At 46.5% G+C, this 16,451-nt stretch overlaps 1 protein-coding gene across 26 annotated transcripts in view; it reads left to right on the forward strand.

The window, feature by feature from the left end:
• The window catches only part of LOC121859744 (prominin-1-like), a 159,984-nt gene that overhangs the window by 38,476 nt on the left and 105,057 nt on the right, over window positions 1-16,451 (forward strand). For 18 of the 26 annotated variants that reach the window (XM_042356728.1, XM_042356724.1, XM_042356731.1 and 15 more), the window contains exon 1: window positions 11,841-11,865. The exons of 1 other annotated variant lie outside the window; for it this stretch is intronic. The gene's annotated coding sequence lies outside the window, so the exon portion shown is untranslated. Of the gene's footprint in view, window positions 1-11,813; window positions 11,866-16,451 lie in introns of those variants that run through there. 7 more of the 26 variants (XM_042356729.1, XM_042356726.1, XM_042356727.1 and 4 more) reach the window with 2 other exon arrangements.

A 16,451-nucleotide genomic window follows, 5' to 3' on the forward strand; every position in this document is an offset into this window, starting at 1 on the left:
CTTGGTGTGTCTAGGATGAGCTATCTAGAGACTGTAAGTCCCCAAAGGCCCTGTCCCTAAAAGGTTATTTCCTTCCTCTTCTTCTCCCCATTCTTTTCTTCCTTCTATTTTCTCCTCCTCCCTCATTCCTTCCTTCACACCTTCCTTCACACCTCCCCATTATCGTGACTAACCCATGTGAAGCTAACAGGGGACCTTCTCATCCACCTTGACGTGTGTGCTGTTCTTGAGCAGGTGATTGTGATTGTCTTGTGGGAATTTGAGGAAATATTCACGTTCTGTGCCGCTGGTCCACTGTCTCAAGGTGACTTTTTTATATTCTTTTATTCATATTATTCACTGAGGAACGGTGTAAGTGTATAGGTGTAAGATAAGTGTGTCCCAAGTGCATAGGTATAAGGTAAGTGTGTCCCGAGTGTATAGGTATAAGGTAAGTGTGTCTCAAGGGTTATACTCGGGGATGGCTGTTAATTGTTGTTGTTGCCTTGGTATAGGTGAGGTGCTGCTGTTACAGGTATAGACGTAGAGAGATTTGTGATTGGTTGGTTGGTTGGTGATTGTTGGTTGATTGGTTGGTTGGTTGGTTGATTGGTTGGTTGGTTGGTTGGTTGATTGGTTCGTTGTTGATTGTTGTTGGTTGGTTGATTGATTGATTGATTGGTTGATTGATTTGATTGTTGGTTGTTGAATGATTGGTTGGTTGGTTGGTTGGTCGATTCATTGATTGATTAACTTGATTGACGACCAACATTTGTAATAATCAATGCTTAATCATTCATGAACAAAAATACAGTTAAAATATTGATTGATTCAATTACAGGTACAGTTTACAATTACAGGTATCAATAAATATATACCTACAGTAATAGGTACAGATAGATACAGCCTATTTCACACACACACACACACACACACACACACACACACACACACACACACGTACGTCACTAGTACCAGCCCCTACATGTAACTATCACCTGTAATGACTTGAACTGTTATAATGTTTACGCTTGATGAAGATTTGGAGAGAGGTGGGGTGTTGGAGAGAGGGGGTGGAGTTAGGAGGAGGGGGGCTATAGGCTTTCACTGTCTCCTGTAATTCTGTATTTCTTCTCACCTGGTCACTCGGGTTCTCTGTAATTCGTACTGTACCTGTAATTATTATCCCCACCTGAGCTGAGATGAGTGAAGGTGTTTTATCTGACTCAGGTAAGCGGAGGATAATGACTTAATGACTTTTTTGTGAATCGAACGCAACACGATATTGCTCTTTGCGTCTTCTGTTATCCAAAAAAATGCAACGCTGGAACACCTGAAGATTAGACACCCCAGCTTATTTCTAAAGTACTTAATGGTTAAATACGTTTAATCTACAGTAAGTTATCTTCTCCTGTTAAGAGAGAGAGAGAGAGAGAGAGAGTTATTAAATGGATTACAACTCTCTCTCTCCTTCTCTCTCTCTCTCTCTCTCTCTCTCTCTCTCTCTCTCACCAGCAAGGGAGGGAAGGAAGGTAGCTTACGTGGGCTCTCAGGGTCGCCAGATTAATAAAATGTATATTGTAACTTGTGTGCTGGACGCGACACACTTACGACAGAGTTATGAGGGTCGTAATATGTTCTCTCAGGGCCCCTCACACGCCAGCTGCTGCCCTGAGAGATACGCTGAGACTCAAGGCCCTGATTCTGTAAGGTTCACACGTTTGAATAGTCTCACTCACTCGGCCTCAAGATGTGGGTTATAGTTTTGTTTTGCTGGATCTTTGAAGTTAATGTACAAAGATGGTTAGGTTAGGTTAGGTTAGGTTGAGTTGGGTTAGGTTGAATTGGGTTGAGTTAGGTTAAGGTTGATTAGGTTAGGTTAGGTTGAGTTGGGTTAGGTTGAATTGGGTTGAGTTAGGTTAAGGTTGATTAGGTTAGGTTAGGTTAGGTTGGGTTGGGTTAGGTTGAATTGGGTTGAGTTAGGTTAAGGTTGATTAGGTTGAGTTGGGTTAGGTTGAATCGGGTTGAGTTAGGTTAAGGTTGATTAGGTTAGGTTAGGTTGAGTTGGGTTAGGTTGAATTGGGTTGAGTTAGGTTAAGGTTGATTAGGTTAGGTTAGGTTAGGTTGAGTTGGGTTAGGTTGAATTGGGTTGAGTTAGGTTAGGTTAGGTTGAGTTGGGTTAGGTTGAATTGGGTTGAGTTAGGTTAAGGTTGATTAGGTTAGATTAGATTAGGTACAATTAGGAATGGTCTATGTACGTGGTATGTAATCAGATATATTAATTAACCCAAATAATTAAATGTACTTATATGTAGAGTTAACAACGAAAATGTCTTTGAAATTGTACTGAGAGACTACCTTTTAGATACACCCACACATACCTACCTACCTCCCCACCTACCCACACACCCCCACCTACCCACACCCCACCCCACACCCACAGAGATAAAACTTGTACGTGTTTAAGATGGTAAGCATCTCTCTCAGGCGTATGTGGTGGTGGTGGTGGTGGTGGTGGTGTGGGGGTGGCGGTGGTGGTGGTGGTGGTGGTGGTGGTGGTGAGGTGGTGGTGGTGGTGGTGGTGGTGGTGAGGGTGGTGGTGGTGGTGAGGTGGTGGTGGTGAGGGTGGTGGTGGTGTGGTGGTGGTAGCGTGAGAGGCCGGAACAGATGGTGACCCGACTAGTAGAGAGCATATGGCTAGATATATACTCGGACCAACAGCCTCTCATTAACCACACTCCTCCAGGTTCCACCACACTCTACTATACCAGACTGTACTTTTGTGGTCACTAGGTACTGTGGCATGAACAGACTTATTTTAACAACTGTGGTGAAGTTTTTATTAGTGTGTGTGTGTGTGGGGGGTCAGGGAAAGATGTTAGGGTTTTAGAATGTTTGTTTAGTTAATTCTGAAGGTATTATTGTGGTTGATTTATGGGTGTGTGATTGTTATTGTTGTAGATGTTATTGTTTGTAGTTGTTATTGTTGTTGTTGTAGTTGTCATTGTTATTTTGCTATTATTATTATTATTATTATTATTATTATTATTATTATTATTATTATTATTAACGTCAATTTTCTTTCCTTACAGGTGTGTAGTTCAGGTGTCTGTCTGTCCTCTTCTCACAAGTTCCGCCGTCCCAGGTACTGTATTTGTAGCCATGGCGCTGTACCCTGTTAACTCTGGCACTGTACCCTGTTAACTCTGGCACTGTACCCTGTTAACTCTGGCACTGTACCCTGTTAACTCTGGCACTGTACCCTGTTAACTCTGGCACTGTACCCTGTTAACTCTGGCACTGTACCCTGTTAACTCTGGCACTGTACCCTGTTAACTCTGGCACTGTACCCTGTACTCTGGCACTACCCTGTTAACTCTGGCACTGTCCCTGTTAACTCTGGCACTGTACCCTGTACTCTGGCACTGTCCCTGGTAACTCTGGCACTGTACCTCGTTAACTCTGGCACTGTACCCTGTTAACTCTGGCGCACTATATAGCACATAAAATGGTGTAATAATAATAATTAACGGTTTATTGAAGGAGCTTGGCAGCCAGAAGGCTGAAAATATGTTACATATTTGGGGAATGGGTTACAATTACAAATAATATACAAGTAACATAAGTGACACAAATAAGACATATAATAACTAGGTGGGAAAAGCTCAAACTACAGTTCATTTCAACATAGTGACAGTGCAAGGAGCAGTGTTTACTGGGAGTGTGTGTGTGTGTGTGTGTGTGTGTGTGTGTGTGTGTGTGTGTGTGTGTGTGTGTGTGTGTGTGTGTGTGTGTGTGTGTGTGTGTGTGTGTGTGTGACAGCGCCTCATGACAGCTGTTAGGGGTGTCAGCTGTGGAGCACGGCCTCCTGTCTGCTTGCCCGTCTGGTTACTGTCAGCTCAAAGTGGGGGGAAGGTTGTTTCTACACGTTGATGCGGGCGTGTGTTGGGGGAGGCAGTGGGTGTAGGGATATCCACACGACCACACCATTAACACGACCACACCAATGTCAAGACCACATCAATCTCACGACCACATCAATATCACGACTACACCAATAACACGACCACACTGTTATTACGACCATATCACACCTCACTACTACACCATTATTACGACTACATCCCACCTCACTCCCACACCACACCATTATCACGACCATACCACAGCTCACTACCACACCGCCTCTACCCATTACCACCTCCCATCTCCACCACCCATCACCACACATCCCACCCCTAAGACCACACAAACACATCTCCTACCACCATCTCACCCCCCACTGACAACACCCAACAGACATGGTGAGTTGATAAGGTCAGATACCAGGGTGAATGGACTCCAGCGGGGCAAAAACGTTTAGGTGGTGGAGGGAGGAAGGGAGGAACGTTGTTGGCTGGTGGAGGAAGGAACGTTTGTGGTGACAGTTAAGAGGCTGTGATTTTATTTTGTTTTTTACTTTCTCTTCTGTGTGTTCTTTTGTTTTTCTCCTTTCTTTTGTTTATTGTTTAACTTTCTTTTGTTGACTCTTTTATTGGTTTATGTTTAATCTATTTTCTGGTTTAATCTACTGTTTTATTATTGTCTTTACCTCATTATCGTCGTCTCATTGTTGTTTTAACCTTTAACTATTGTGTTAAGTCTTATTTATCTTTCCCTCTCGCTGGTTTTTCCTTTCTCTTTGCTGTTCCCTTGGCCCAGGTGAACGAGGTGACTCCCCTCCAGGTAAACTAGGTGCCTCCCTCCTCCAGGTAAACTAGGTGCCTCCCTCCAGGTAAACTAGGTGCCTCCCTCCTACAGGTAAACTAGGTGCCTCCAACCTACAGGTGAACGAGGTGACCCCACCAGGTAAACTAGGTGCCTCCTCCAGGTAAACTAGGTGCCTCCCCACAGGTGAACAGTGACTTCCCCCATAGGTAAATTAGGTGCCTCCTCCTACAGGTGAACAGGTGACTGCCCCCGCCAGGTACTAGGTGACCCCCTCCCGTACAGGTAAACAAGGTGCCTCCCCCCTCCCCGGCACTCAGCCCTGACCCACATGACTCGGTGGGTCTGGGCCTCCTATAGGAATGTGGTTCTTCTGCTTCAGGATGGGCAGATGAACCAGCCCGGCCAGGTCATTTTGTGCTTGGGGGAGGGGCGTCACTGTCCATTCCCTGTCTGTCTGTTCGTGTCCCTGTCTGTGTATCCTTGTCACTGTCTGTCTTTTGTGTCCTGTCTGCCTGCTCGTGTCCCTGTCTGCCTGTCCGTGTCTCTGCCAGCTTCCCTACCTTCCTGCAGGACTGATTACTGCTTGTTAGTCTGTTTTCATGCTAGTATGCCAGTCTGTCTGCCAGTCAGTCTTTTTACCTGTCAGACTTCCTTCCTACCTGTCAGACTTCCTTCCTACCTGCCAGAATCATCACCCCATCACTAGCTGCTCGGTAACCTAGTTTATGCATTACACCTTGATCGTGGTTTGCCTCGAGATAAAGAGATTTAGTATCATTAATCATTATTCAACACTATGCCTCATTATTAAGCATTATTCACTCCATTATGCAACAGTATTAAGCATTATTCACTCCATTATGCAACAGTATTAAGCATTATTCACTCCATTATGCAACAGTATTAAGCATTATTCCACAGGGTGTGTTATTTTGGCCAGGTTTTGGTGTAAGCTCACATCAACAGACTCAGGAGGGATTACCATTGTGTTGTGATGTTGGGAATTTGAATAATGCTCTTCACGTGTGGGTGTGTGGTGGGTGGATGGGGTTGTGTGTGTGTGTGTGTGTGTGTGTGTGTGTGTGTGTGTGTGTGTGTGTGTGTGTGTGTGTGTGTGTGTGTGTGTGTGTGTGTGTGTGTGTGTGTGTGTGTGTGTGATCTTTTTATGAGTGGGCGTCACCCTTTGTAGTGTCACAGTCTTCTCTCCCGGCTCACCCTCTCCCTACTTTAACTCCCCAAACCTCCCTCCCCATCTTAAACTCCCAATATCCTCCCTCTCCCCACCTTATCTCCTCTCCCTTCCCCAACTCACCTCCCTCCACTCCCCACTTTGATATATTAAAAATCATTAACACACTCGTTAACATAACCCTGAGTTAATTACCTTAGTTCTTCAATGGCGTCATGTTAATTATGCTGTATGTTAGTAATGATTTAACATTTTAACTGTCATCGTTCTTGTCCACCCACCACCAACACCAACACCATCATCACCATCAACACCATCAACACCATCAACACCACCACCACCATCAACACCACCATCACCATCAACACCACCACCACCATCAACACCACCACCACCCACCACCACCACCACCACCACAACACCACCATCACCATCACCATCAACACCACCACCACCTTCAACATCATACCACCGCCACCATTAACATCACCATTGCCCTCGTTAACCCAACCTAACCTCGGGACTGTTAATTATCTTAGCTCATATAACACGTTGGGATCATGTTCAGCAGAGTGTGGCTGACGCGTGACGGTGATGACAGGGTCTTGTAATTCAGGATCCGAACCGTGGAATGAACCCGGTGGTGTGTGGAGCCGGGAGCCGAGTCTAGTTGTTCTTATGTGTGTGTGTGTGTGTGTGTGTGTGTGTGTGTGTGTGTGTGTGTGTGTGTGTGTGTGTGTGTGTGTGTGTGTGTGTGTGTGTGTGTGTGTGTGTGTGTTGTAACCCCTGGAGTGTGATGACTTAACCCCCTGAGTATGATGACCACCCCTTGTGTATGACTTCACCCCATGAGTATGATGACTTATATAGACATAAGTATTGTAGTGTATTCATGTATTCATGTATATAATTACTGTATACATATGACTACTTTGAACTACACATAACCCATATATGGTAACACTGCTTTACTATAGATATATAAGACCTCTACTATGGTAACACTGATGGGTTAATTAAACTCTGGGTATAATGCCAGCACCGTGATGGGTAGAGTTTTATCAGTCTATTAATATTTTTGTCCAATAATTACCTCCCGGTGATGACGCTAGGGGGATCACCACTCTAATCTGTGTGTGTGGAGTAATTTATTTTTATATATGAATGATTATAGGCCACCACGCTGTCGTTATTATTTTCATCTATATTATATACAAAAAAAAAGGATTATTTTATAAGGGGGATGTTTCCGTAATTGTGTGTGGGGTAGGTAGTGTGGGTGATGCACTGAGAGAGATATAGGAGGTGTATGAACGAAATTTGAGGAAGAGGGTGAAGAGACTTTACTGCCGCTCGTAATGGAGGAGGTCGGTCATCCAGCAATGGTGAAATGATATGAATTTGTAATGGTATCACTTTCGTTGGTGAACTCTGGGGTCGCTCGAGAGGCCGATTCGGGGCGGCGGCAGTGTCTTTCCGGCACTGGCGCTCGTCTACCACGGTATGAAATCAATCTGACACTAAGGTTTTAACGCCTTCTCGTGTGGTGCTCCGCCGAACGTCTCGGTGTGGAGTGGTGGGAGCGACACAATAGAGGCTGCCACCACGGGTCGCTGACACCCTCAACACGACGACCCTTGTATGGCCTCACGACTTGTTAAGACGACTCTAATCACCTTCTGCCACGGTGTGTACTGATGTAGTGTTCTGGTCTAATACACCCCAGCACTAACAGGCCTCGTCTAACCTAACCTAACCTACCAGGACTCGTTGAGGTAGGGAGAGGTGTGTATCCTCCCTTGTACCTGCAGTGACCAAGGTCGAATTCCCCGTCAGTAGTTGGGCTCTGGCCGGGGTCCCTCACGTCAAGGTTACCTGTGAGTGGTAATTCAGTCACTCGTCTCACCTGGTGACCCCAGACACTCGCCAGCCTGGTCCCGGTCACCCAAGTTAAACACCTGTCTCTTCATTTACTTATGTGGTAACCCTCACAGCTGTCTCATTACAGGTCTGTGTTATCTGCCACTAGGACAAGAATTATTAATCTGATCCAGGTTAATCCCTCAACACACCTGTACTCATTACGTCAATCAGTGTGTGTGTGTGTGTGTGTGTGTGTGTGTGTGTGTGTGTGTGTGTGTGTTTCGCTTCTTGCTGATTCTTTTTTCTTCTTTTTGTCTGTCTCCACTTTTATCCAGGCTTATGCTATTCCTTCTTTTATTGCTTATTCCTCCTTTGTTTTGTATTCTCTCCATTCTTATCCATTTCTCTCTCCATTCTTCTTTTGTTGTCTGTCCTCTTTTTATCTTTTGTTTTCTTTAGTTTTCTTTTTATTCGGGTTCTTCCAGTTCCTTCCTTGTTGTCTTTGTTTTATCTCTGTCTCTTTTCTCTTTCTTTATTCCATTATCTGTGTTTCTCCTTTCATTCTTCTCCTCCTTCCTCCCTCCTCCTCTTACTCTCCTCATTCTCCTCTCTTCCTGTGTTTCCCTCTTCCCTTTCGTTCTTTTCGTATTATCGGTTATCTCCCATCCACATATTCTTCCCTCCTATTATTTCATCCTTCCCTTCTCCTCCCCTTCCATCACCCATCTCTTCAACGTCTTATTTTCCCCCTTCCACGGTTTCATTATTCTTCTCCTCTTCCTCCATTTTCTCTTTCCTTTTCCCTTCCTGCATTATTTAATATTCTCTTGTATTCTTCTACCTTCCTCCTTCCCCTCGTTCGCACTCACTTCCTTTTCCTTCCCTCGTTCCCGCACTCTTTGTCTCTCCCTTCCCTCTCTCTCTGCCTTCCTCTTTCCCTCCTGCCTTCTAACGTACCCTCTCTCCCTGTACCGTCCCTCCCTCCCTCTCATCGTACCATTCTCCCTCCCTCCCTCTCATCGTACCATTCTCCCTCCCTCCCTCCCTGGTCTACACATAGCCTGGGTCTCAGCCTTAGTGTGATCACCAAGCGGAAAATTCAGTGATTCAATTACGTGCTTGTGAGAGCATGTAGCAGACCCCCCTCTCTCTCCCCTCGCCTCCCTCCCCCTCTCTCCTCCCCCCTTCTCTTCTACCTCACTCCCTCTCTCCTCCTCTTCTACCCCTACCCTCCTCTCTCCCCATCTCTCATTCTCCCTCCCCCCCTCCCTCTCTCCCCTCCCCTGTCTCGTCTCCCTCTCCCCTCAATTAGTGAGAGTAGTGACTTCATCTCACGGTGCTTAACTCACTGGGCTCAATGTATTACTTCTTAAACACGGGAGGAAATATTGTTGATGGAGTCTCGTGAAGATTAGGAACCCGGCTTATTTCACCAGATGACTTAACATTTTACTGCTAATCTAACCCAACCTGAGTTAACTTAACCTAACCTAACTTAAACTTAAACCTAAACCTAACCTAAGCTTTCATGAAGGTTAACCTGTACCCAAGTGCAGGTAAACTTGACTCACCTGAAGATGAATTAATTAAGGATCCTTTTAAGGCGATTTTAATTAATTGTTGTTTGCATGAAGGTGAACTCCGGCCACCGTGTAACATTGAATTACCTGTTGTGTTTGTTTGTTTGTTGTTTGTTTGTTGCTCTCTCTCTCTCTCTCTCTCTCTCTCTCTCTCTCTCTCTCTCTCTCTCTCTCTCTCTCTCTCTCTCTCTCTCTCTCTCTCTCTCTCTCTCTCTCTCTCTCTCTCTCTCTCTGCATGAAGTTCAACCTTCAAAAATTTGCAACAAGAGAAGCAGAGGGAAGCAGGAGAGAGAAGATATTAAGAACTGTAATACAGTGAGAGGAAAACAGAAAGAACGAAAGAGAATTAAAGAGAAAAAGAGATAAAATAAAGAGAGAAGGGGGAAAAGGAAAACTACTGTGATGCTTTAGGCCTAATATTTGGAAGTTGTTGTTTTTTCGTTCAAGTTTGACCAGAACACAAAGTACTCTGTGTCGGAGGGCCTGGGTGAGGGAGGGTGGGGAGGAAGGAAGGAAGGAAGGAAGGAAGGAAGGAGAGGGGGTGAGTGAGGAAAGGAAGGAGAGCAGGCGTGAGGCAATGAAAGAAAGAAGGAGAGGGGGAAGAAAGAGAGGAAAGAGGAAGGAGGGAGGGAAGAGAGGAAGGAAAGGAGACAAAGACGGAAGGAAGACAGGAAAGGAGAGAGGGAGAGACAGGGGTACTTTCTTCTTCTCCCATTCCTTTTCTCTCTCTCTCTCGGGTCATATCTTCCTCTTCCGGTATTCAAATCCGGTTACCTTCCTGGTGTTCCGGATACCGTGATATCATCGGGTATTTTCACTCCCTGTACACTTTAAGACTGGTTGTCATATAGCCTTTCTTTGTACTACTCAACACCAGGGGTAGATAGATAGATAGATAGATAGATGTAAAACTGACATACACACACACACACACACACACACACACACACACATTAACGTCACTGTGTACAAAACCGTAAAGCCAATTTGTTTTACTACAATTTTTTCGTTATGTTTTTATTTATTGTGTTTTTTATTTTATTAATTGTATTTATGTGTTTACGATTCTGTTGTTGTGTTTATGTGTTTGTTTAATGATGTTTTGGTGTGTGTGTGTGGGGGGGTCCTGGGCAATTGTAAGTATCTTGTTTACATGTGAGCAGGATCTAAGATCTGTAAGAGTGACCTGGTGACCTGTAGGAGTGATCGGTAACCTGTAAGAGTGATCGGGTAACTTGCAAGAGCGATCTGGGTAGCATCATCGATCAATTAGTGGAGAGGAGTGAGCCCTGTGTGTGTGTGGTGAGGCCTTGCCTATTCTCTCCTCCTTCCTCTCTCCATCCATCCTCCCCTTTTCTACCCTCCTCTTCTTCCTCCCTCCCCTCCCCCCTCTCTCTTTCCTCCCTCCCCTCCCCCCACTCCATTCTTATCCACCCACGTGCTCTCTCTTAGAGGTGAGAGGGAGAAGATGAAGGGAGGGAGAGGGCGTTGGGGGAGAGGAACGGGAGGGACTGGAGGAACTGAATAGGGAGAAAGAAGAGGAAAGGGAGCGAGAGGCCGAAGGAGGAGAGGACTGGAGATGGAAGAGGAGGGGGAGGAATAGGTGGAGGAATTGTCAATATGAGGAAGATAGAGAGAGGGAGAAGAGGTTAGGACTGTGGTAAAGAAGGGAGATGGGGAGGAGGAGTATGGAGAAATGAGGAGGGAGAGGAAGAGAGGACGGCTGGAGGGAGGGAAGGAGGAAAAGAAGGGGAAGAGGAGGAGGAGGAAAAGAAAAGGAGTGAAATGAAAAGGGGGGAAGGGAGGAAGAGAGAAGGAAAGAGGAGAAGAGAACGGAGGAAGGGTTGGAGGGATTGAAAAATGAAGGGAGAGATGGAGGATGGGAGAGAATGAAAAAGGAAAGGGATATATAAAGGAAGGGAGAGATTAAGGAAGAGAAAGAATGAGAAAGGAAAAGATGAAGGAAGGGAGAGAATGAGAAAGGAAAGGGAGAGATGAAGGGAGGGAAGTATCAGAAGAGAACACTTGACTACTGACGGAGGCGAGGACAGCAGGAGGGAGGACTCAGTCTGTGTGTGGGGGTGTGGTGATCACCTTGGGATTATGTCCGATGGATGGATAGAGCTTGTCAGTCTGTCTGTCCGTCCTTGGGAATGTGGTATAATGGTGCCAGAGGTTGACTATGTGTGAGAGAGAGAGAGAGAGTGGATAAGAATGACAAAGGGATAAAGAGAGGGAAGGGGAGAGAGAGAGGACGGGTAGGAATGACAGAAGGAAAGAGAGAGACAGACAGATATCAATCTTCTCCGGTTATTTAATCATTTATTCATCTTTTTCGTATATAATAATTATCGTCTTCTCTCCCATGTCTTAATCTCTACACAAGACGTATTTTAAAAAAGTAAACAAAATAATTAATCCTCCATTGTTTATCGTAATAACACTTGACCTTCTCTCTCTCTACAGGTGAGTGGTGGTGGGACGTGCTTGCTGCTACACCTGGCCGTGAGGGTCATCACAAAACCTTACCTTCTGTGTTTATCGGTAGGTCAAGAGGTCAAGGTCATACATGATTTCTGATGCAACTGGTATTTGGGTCTCATGCCAGCCAATAGAAACAGAGAAGTTTATTAAATTTGGATGCCGATTGATCAGCAGAACAAAAGAAGGCGCTGGGGTAGAATGTTTCATAAACAATTGAGGTGATGTTGATAAAACCTGTCACGTGGTGTGTGTGTGAGAGAGAGAGAGAGAGAGAGAGAGAGAGAGAGAGAGAGAGAGAGAGAGAGAGAGAGAGAGAGAGAGAGGGAGGCCGGCGTCACGGTCACCATGGCAACATCCCCGCCTGACCTTTCCCGGGCTGACTTGTGTCCCCACTAGGGAGACGAGACTCGATTCCTCCCTCCTGCCTCTACCACACTAACACCATCACCACTGTCACCACCACTAACACCATCACTAACACTATCACCACTACCACCATCATCACTACTATCCCTAACACCATCACCACCCCCACCACTAATACCATCACCACTAACGTCACCATTACTCCCACCACACCACTACCACCACCCCACCTCCCTCCCTCCCACCACCACCATCCCCCTCCCACCACCACATGGCATTAGAACTGTTTAATCACGCGGTAAAAGATTGCTGGGAAAGACAAACTCGGATTATAAAAAAAAAGTAAATGCTGTTGAGTTTAAATCTTGAGTGAGTCCCGGATTACTGCCTGACCCAACACTTGTGCTTCTGACGCTGTGACAAGGCTTAACTAATGTAGTGGGGGAGGAGGAGGCATAAGGTGACGTGTAGGGGAACGTTGTGGTGACGTGTAAGGGGACGTTGTGGTGACCTGTAGGGGACGTTGTGGTGACGTGTAAGGGGCGTTGTGGTGACGTGTAAGGGGACGTTGTGGTGACGTGTAGGGGGCGTTGTGGTGACCTGTAGGGGACGTTGTGGTGAAGAGTAGGGGGAGTTGTGGTGATGTGTTCTGCTTCATGGTGACGTGTTCTGCTTCGTGGTGACGTGTTCTGCTTCGTGGTGACGTGTTCTGCTTCTTGGTGACGTGTTCTGCTTCGTGGTGACGTGTTCTGCTTCGTGGTGACGTGTTCTGCTTCTTGGTGACGCGTTCTTCTTCTTGGTGACGTGTTCTGCTTCGTGGTGACGTGTTCTGCTTCGTGGTGACGTGTTCTGCTTCGTGGTGACGCGTTCTGCTTCTTGGTGACGTGTTCTTCCTTGATAACGTGTTCTACCGAGGTGACGTGTTGCCTCATCAGCCCCGCATACACACATACTGTCCGGGAGTGAGTCAATATTCTGGATTCAGGTTGAGAACTTTTCCTTTTGTGTGGGGGTGAGGTGACCGGTACAGGTAACAGGTACAGGTGTAAAGGACAGGTACAGTAATTCACATAAGTAGATAGTGAAAGTTGATCCCGGAGAGTCGATGGTTCATTACTGTCGATGTCGATGTGGCAAAATAAACGACTAACTGCACTTAAACTGCTTTTCTTTTCTGATCTCTCGAGTAGGTGGGACCCATTCACAGGTGGGTAGACTCCAGGCGCCTCGGGGCTTGAACCAGTGAACTTTAGAATAGGTAGAGAATTCTATTACCGTATCGACTGCACAACATGATAGTGGTAGGATTAATTTCAGGTTAGGTCATTTGCTTGGCTAAAGTTCAGGTGTAAATTACAGGTATAAAGTACAGGTACAGTCACTTGGAGGCTGCTTCGGTTAGGTAGTGTTTAGTACAGAGGCTTAAGGCTGGTATACAGTGATGCACCTCAGGTTAACGGCGTGATAACTGTCGTGTGTGTGTGTGTGCGTGTGCGTGCGTGTGTAGTGGTAGCGGTGTGTCATTCTCTGGGCACGTCCGACTGTGAGGAGCTCTCTCTCTCTCTCTCTCTCTCTCTCTCTCTATCACTTTTATATACATACGCTTATGCAAATGTATTCTGAACGGAATTTTTTTAAGATTAACGTAAACACTCACAGTTGTATTGGCTGGCCGGGGATGGGGGGGGGGTTCTTGGCCAGGCTGGGCTACGGGGCCCCCAGGTAAAGGCTAGGCAAGGCTCAGGAGGCCCAGGACTCAACGGCAGGTAAAGGCCAGGCAAGGTGGGGGCGTGGAGAGGAGATGGGGAGGGATAGAGAGGAGGTGTGGTAGGGGTAGAATGGAGGTGGGGTAAAGAAGAGGAGGGGGTGTGGGGTAAGTAGTGTGCCAGGAGGCCGCCCCGGGACACCTTTACCTGTGTTCCTCGCCAGCAGATGGTCCTTAGCGCCTCCAGCAGCCTTCCATCTCCCTCCCTCCCTCCTTCACCTACCTACCCACCCCCTTCCCTTTCTCCATTGCCCCCCCTTCCCTCCCTACCCCCGCCCGCCCAAACATTCCCCACCCATTATTATCTACACCACCCATCTCTACCAGCTCGCCTCCTCTCCTCTCTCACCTCCCCGTTTTACTTTTTCTCCACCAGCTTCTTCTTTCCTCCTCCCATATCCTCCTCCTTTATCCCTTATCGCCTCATCTCCCATTTCTCCGTCTCTCTTCCTTTCTCACTTCCCATTCTCTCTGTTCTCTCCAGTGTTCGGCCTTCTTCTCATTCTCATCGTCTCTAATTTACAGTCTCTTTATTCTTCTCCTTTATCACCCTATCGTCCATTTCCCCGGACCTTTATCTTTCATTACACCTTCTTCTATCTCTTTTCTAGTATTTGCCTTTATTCTTTTCCTCCTCGTCACCTCTCTCTCTCTCTCTCTCTCAAGGTAACGCAGTAGTCATCGTTAATTTCAAGCACAAGACGCATCGTGGGCGGACTGGTAGTGGTAGTGATGGGGTTGACTGGTGGTGGTAATGGTGGTAGTCGAGGGATACCTGATCAAGAGGACGGTTATTGCTGGTTATTGCGTTCTGGTGGTTAATGATAATAATGACCCTGATAGCTGGAGAGATCATTAATTCCAAGAGTCAGTTAGGTTGTTGATCAGGTCGTTAACCTCGGAGGAAACAACTTGAGATACACTGAACTAATTTTAGATCTTCCTGTATCGACGACGTCCAGGTGTGTACAAGTGTGTTGGTGTCCAGGTGTGTACAGGTGTGTTGGGGTCCAGGTGTGTTGGTGTACAGGTGTGTTGGGGTCCAGGTGTGTTGGGGTCCAGGTGTGTTGGTGTCCAGGTGTGTTGGTGTGTCCTCGCGGGTGATGACTCCTATGGGTGTCCGGATGTATAATGTCGGCCGTGTAAAGTTTGTGGGTTAATTGAGCCAGCTGAGGGGAGGGGACACCTGTATCCAGTGTAATGGCAACACCCAACACTTGTTTGTCAGGTCTCTCTCTCTCTCTCTCTCTCTCTCTCTCTCTCTCTCTCTTTCCCTGTCTCCTTAATCACCCTTTCCCCTGTCCCTTTACCAACCCCTCCTCCTCCCTCCCTTATTATCTCCACCTCCATCCACCATTCTTTCCCTCTCATCGTCTCCCTTCTCCATCTAAATCTCCTTCCCTTCTCCATTATAATATCTACCCTCCCCATTTTCATCTCCTACCCATGCAACCCCAAATTACCATCACCATTCACAAACTCCTTTACTCTGAATTGAAACACACACACACACACACACACACACACACACACACACACACACAGATGTGTTGTTTACGTAACACTGTACCTGTCGCCCGGCAGCTGTTCATGCCCCCTCTCTCCCTCTCACCTCCTTCCTTCAGTTGCAACTCACCCCCCCTCCCCCCCAATCACAAATCTGCCCCCACCCTCCCGCATTGTACGCTCATTTTTTGGCCCTTGTTGACAACAGGAACGCCTGCATAAGACACATGTTCATGTGCTCTGTATGGATGGTTTGAGAGAGAGAGAGAGAGAGAGAGAGAGATTATTCCACACCGTTTTACTTGTTAATATGAATTAGTTTGAAACACCACTTCCATCTCACGGTCGTGGTTGACGTGGTGGTGGTTGTTGTTGTTGTTGTGGTGGTCGTGGTGGTTGATGGGGTGTGATGGTTGTTGTGGTGGTGGTTGATGTGGTAATGGCTGTTGTTGTGATTGTTGTTGTAGTGGTTATCGTGGTTGTGATGAGTGTTATCGTGGTTGTAGTGGTTGTTATCGTGGTCGTGTTTTTGGTGGGTCGTGGTTTTGGTGGTTGATGTGATGATGACTGTTTTTGTTGTTGTGAGTGTGGTCGTTGTTGTGGTTGTAGTCGTGGTTGTTGTGGCTGTAGTCGTTGTAGTCGTGGTTGTAGTGGTTGTGGTCGTGTTTGCGGTGGTTGTAGTCGTGGTTGTGGTTGTGGTGGTTGTTATCGTAGTTGTGGTGGTTGTAGTCGTGTTTGTGGTGGTTGTAGTCGTTGGTGTAGTTGTAGTCGTTAGTCGTTATCGTGTTTGGAGTGGTTATTATCCTGGTTGTGATGGTTGTAGTCGTGGTGGTGTTTGTCTTGGTTGTAGTCGTTGGTGTAGTTGTTGTCATGGTTGTGGTGGTTGTTATCGTGGTTGTGGTGGTTGTAGTCGTGTTTGTGGTGGTTGTAGTCGTTGGTGTAGTTGTAGTCGTTATCGTGTTTGGAGTGGTTATTATCCTGTTTGTGGTGGTTGTAGTCGTTGGTGTAG

Source organism: Homarus americanus, unplaced genomic scaffold (genome assembly GCF_018991925.1).
Source record: "Homarus americanus isolate GMGI-L3 unplaced genomic scaffold, GMGI_Hamer_2.0 scaffold27231, whole genome shotgun sequence".
Taxonomy (NCBI): domain Eukaryota; kingdom Metazoa; phylum Arthropoda; class Malacostraca; order Decapoda; family Nephropidae; genus Homarus; species Homarus americanus.